The sequence below is a fragment of the Heteronotia binoei genome, chromosome 4 (assembly GCF_032191835.1).
Source record: "Heteronotia binoei isolate CCM8104 ecotype False Entrance Well chromosome 4, APGP_CSIRO_Hbin_v1, whole genome shotgun sequence".
NCBI lineage: Eukaryota > Metazoa > Chordata > Lepidosauria > Squamata > Gekkonidae > Heteronotia > Heteronotia binoei.
This window is the reverse complement of record NC_083226.1, coordinates 40,558,328-40,563,356: the sequence shown is the minus strand read 5'-3', so window position 1 is coordinate 40,563,356 and position 5,029 is coordinate 40,558,328.

Sequence of the window (5,029 nt, the reverse complement as noted above, 5' to 3'; positions counted from 1 at the left end):
CTACCAATGAATTCAAAGCAATCCCAACAATACACCAGGTATCACAGGCTGAAATTGTGTCCCTTCACAAGAAAAGAAATGCAGTTGAAAATGGAGAGGGGCACTGTTTGAAATTTGTCTGCATGTATACAGCTGGGGAAACTAAGAAATTTTCTAGATTATTATTACTTTAGAATGTCCCTCAACAAAAAAGTGAAATTACAATTACTTCCAGCTTTCTTTAGAAATTCCATTTAAAACAAGCAATCAAGGGCATATGTTTTCTAGGTCAACATTAAAGATTTATTCACAGACCAAAACATGCCAGATTTGGTATAAAAATGGCACCGTAAAGCCAATTGAGGAAGCCAAAATACACAGCTCCTATATAAATCACACCTCATAAAAATGTATAGTGATACGTCTGGAGTTTCCTGAAAACCTGAACCACCATTTGCCATGGAAGCTCAATTATTTATTCTGTAAGGTTAATATTAAGCAAACAATGCCTGCAGCCATGCAGAGCATATGCTTGTGAATACTGGGCTGCAAACACAAATACAAATTTAGAAAAAGCAGATGCTCAGATTGGAGGCACAGTTTAATCAGGTTCCAGAGCTTTGGCAGTTTTTAGAACTAGGCCTTTTCTGCCCCCACAGGAGACTGAAAGAATTCTGAATTGGTAGAATGAACCACATCATGTTATAGGTTATGTAGGTCTGCCAATTTCTTAATGATCCCCCATGTTTTAAAATCCCCTGCAAGCAGAAAGCTAGCACAGCAAGGAAAGAACTAGCGTTTCGTCCCTCAAACAAGCTTAATTTCTGCTTGCAAAGAGTTTATTATGTGCAACAAACATTCAAAAATGGTATTTTGAAGCAGTATCACCTACCCTATCTCAGGACGCTTCCAACTTCCAACTCAGTGGCTAAGTCCAGACAGATCTACAAACTGGTATCAGAGAAGAGGGGTGTGTCTCCTCTTTCCCTGCATTCCTGATGAGGTCCCTCATTTTCTATTGCAGCAGACTTGGCATATTCACCATTTCTTTAAAACAGAATTATACTCTTTTCTTCATGGAGCATCTTCCATAGCTCGCACACACACACCTGCAGCTAGAAGGTATTGTTATTTTAGGTGTTACTTTATTTTATCAGATGCTCAGCTTTCCAGATGCAAACAATTCAGAAGATCAAAAATCCATGCTGACTTGCAAAGTTCTTTCCTTTGCAGCAAATATTTCCAAATTGTTGAATACATTTTAAAAATATGTTCAGAAGAATATATGCCTCCTCTTCAGAGACTTGCTCCAGAAACCTACACCCTAGCACTCTTGTCTCCTAATTTACAACCATTCTGTAAACACTGCTGATCATTCTTGGACCATAACAAAAAGAATGATCAGCAAGCTGAGGTCAGGTCAGAAGTAAAATTGTTTCATCCACAAATCCAGAACATTAATATTGTCTGTTTTTTCTGCCAAACTTGCCTGTAAGTTGAACGTGTTTAACAGCTGCAAAGCTTCAAAGGCTGTGTTATACCAGTAAAAATTCTTTGATACCCCTAAGATGATTGTGTTCAGTCCCTGGATCGGGAGACCACAGTAGAACTATATTATAGATCAAGATGGGTAGCTGTGTTTGTCTGTCTGTAGCAGTAGTCGGCAACCCCCACTGTATCTGAAGAAGTGAGCAGTGACTCACAAAAGCTCCTACCCTGCCACAAATTTTGTTAGTCTTTAAGGTGCTTCTGGACTCTCACTCTTTTCTATTATTATGGTATTAAATATTAAATCAAATTCTTCCTTTAAAAAGAAAAAAAAAAGCTTGTCCTCCCAAAAGCTCTGCTGGTCAATCAGCAGATACAAAGGTAATTGATGAGAATAATGCAGATCTGGCAGCCTAAATTGAATATAGTAGTTATGATTGAGAAGGGTGTCATTCTAACTTTCCCAGTCATCCCCAGTGTAGGACTGGATAAGGTGTTGACAATGCAAAGGTTAATTGGTTCAGATCCAGGCAATCCCATCAGGCATAGATCAACACTGCAGCAGCTTTTGCAGGTTAGATGTTGGTGATACACCTGATACAGCTCAGCCAGAGCTGGGGAAGATCAGCTGACCTCAGTCATCTTAGAAGCCTAGGAAGAGGCTGTTCTGCATATCGTGGCTCATGTTATTTCCAAGGGTGGTGCTGTCTTTAGAATGAGCAGGTTGAGGCTGATGAAAGTATACTGTGAGGGCTGGTTAGAGTAAATTTCTGCATTAAAGTAGAGTGGCATTTGTTTTAAATCAGGACTAGAAAAGTGCTTTAAATTATACTGATGTTGTACATTATAAATTCTCAGCAGCGATACTGTGTTCCTCAGCCAGGAGCTCCTATATAGGGTTGGATGAGATTTTTTTTTCTTTTTGTAATTTCCACAGAAATGCAACATATTTCCTAACCTGCAGATGTGAGTAGGGGAGGAAAGCTTTGCCCTCTGATTAGGTGCAATAAACTTTTGGAGGGTACAGGAGCACTGCTAGGAAAATAGTTGGTGAGCTGACATAGAACTATCAGGCAGGATACTGAGGGCTTAAGTGATGTCAAGCTGAAGAAGCCCCGCGTGTGTAAAGTGCTATCAAATTGCAGGTGACTTATGGCAACCCCAGCAAGGGGCTTTCAAGGCAAGTGCAAAACAGAGGTGGTTTGCCATTGCCTTCCTCTGCAGACTGTGTTCTTTGGTGATCTCCATTCCGAGCACTGACCCTGCTTAGCTTCCAAGATCTGATCAGGCTATACTGGTGTGGCCAAACTTGCAAGAGCCACATAGAATTAAGCATCAGATGTTTGACAGCTGCAAGACATGAAAGTCAGATGTTTGAGAGCTGGAAGGAAAGAAGTCAAATAGATGGAGGGAGGAAGAGGTGGAAAGAAAGCAACTTTAAATGCATTCTCCAAGCCGCTGACTTAGTTTGGCAAGGTGATTTAAAGAGACAAAAGCCTTATCTAAACTAACCCACAGGGCAGTGGGAGCTTTGAGAGCCACACAATACGTGTGAAAGAGCGACATGCGGCTCCTGATCTGCAGTTTGACCACCCCTGGGGTATACTGTGCCACCTTCCTTCCCATGAAGCCCCATAAGAAGTGTGCTTCAACCAGTTATTTGAACTATGAAATTCACTTATCCCCCCCCTTACCTCATAAGGTATTGAGCTGTAATTTCCTTAGTATATGTGTAAATCCAGCTCTGCTATTAGATTGCCACCTGGGTGGGTAAGGCCAGCAGTAGTGGTGAAGACTGTTTTCCAAAGCTTCAGAGCAAATGCCTACACTGAGGCTTGTGGCACTGCTCTAACTGGGCCTCCTCCCCTTCAAATATTCACACCATACCCGACTAGTTCTTGTTTTTATTTGACTAGGCAAGCAATCCCACCCTGGTTTTGGAAAGCTGCCCCCAAACCTCCAATGTAGTCTGCTTGGCCTGGCTGGTGACTGGAGTCATGTTTTAAGGAAGGCCCCCTCTTTCCATGAACTCCACCTGCAAGCCCATGGCCCTTTTGGACTGTAGACACTGTGAATATCACTGGTGTGTCCTCTGGCACCCTTGGCTCTTAAAGGAGCACATCCTGACCTTGGCACTTTCTCTCAAGATCCATGTATTTATTTAAACCCCACTTTTGTCTCCAATGGGGTCCAAAAGCAGCTTACACTATCATTCTTTCCTCCTCTGTTTTATCCTTGCAACAAAGTACCCTATGAAGTAGGTTAAGCTGAGAGAGAGGGAGGGATTGGCCCAAGGTCACCCAGCAAGATTCCATGGAAAAGTCAAGATCTGAACCTGTCTCTCAAATCATAGTCTGACATTATAGCCACTGTGCCACATTGGCTCCCATTTAATCTAAAGGATCCTTGAAACTCAAGTGACTATCATGCCGGGATTTCTTTCTTGCTCTTATTTACATACATGCCCTTTACTGTTCCCAGAGATGAGACTTTAGGATTAAATTTTCCCCAGTGCAAGACAACTGTTCTATCTAGCCTGTGGGGGCCATGCCACATGTGTCATTCTGCCCTTTTATGCGCTGCTGGGATTTCGCTAGAGTTTGCTCAGCTGTTAGGAGGCACATTTGTGCATCTTCTCACTTGCTCATCCACCAAGCATCCTCTACCATGTTGCAAACACAGAGAAGTTAAAAGCACAGAACAATTGGGCAACCATAAAGAATGTTCTTCCCATCACTTATTTACCAAGGTGAATGAGTGAGGAAGAATGTTTGGGGCTGGTGTTTTGCTAGGCGAGCATGAATGACTTGGGGATTTTCTACATTCCATTCCCAAAAGTGGACCTGGCTTTGGAAAACAGATCAGGTTGTTGAGCAAGAATGGGCGTCACAGGAGAAGGTCCACCCTGGGGACCACTTCTTCGTTGGATGGAGACTCATCTATCACGCTAGCCAAAGTGCAGATTCCAAAGCTGCTCTTTGATCTTTCACCCAGCAAGCCCTTTGAAGAAATAAACAACCTCACAAGCTGGATCAAAATAGAATGGTCAAGTGTAGCCGGGCCTTCAGCAAAAGGTTTCTCAAATGTCAAGATTAAAATCCAGTTGACTGCAACCATCACACAAAAGAATCTAATTAAAAATGCCTTTGCATTTAATGATGATGATATTTTTGATATTGGATTTATATCCTGCCCTCCACTCCAAATCTCAGAGTGGCTCATAATCTCCTTTATTTTTTCCCTTCACAAAGAATTTAATATGACTGTTTCTTAGAACTGAGAGACACAGGGTGGGCATCACTATACCCTGAAGTGGGCTGTCGGCTAGGGTGCATGGATGCTAGATGGGCCCACTGCTGCTGACTCCCTAAGAACACATTTCCTCAGATGCCTGCACTCACGCCCTTCCACTGCCTGCTTGTGAGGGCTTTGTCACTTGTGCTCCTCATTGCATATGTTGCCTAGTGCTGCTGGAGAAGAGCACGTGGGCGATGCCCAAAGCATTGGCATTCCTAGTGACCATGGCAGTGGCACTCTAGGTGACCATGGCAGTGGCACCATT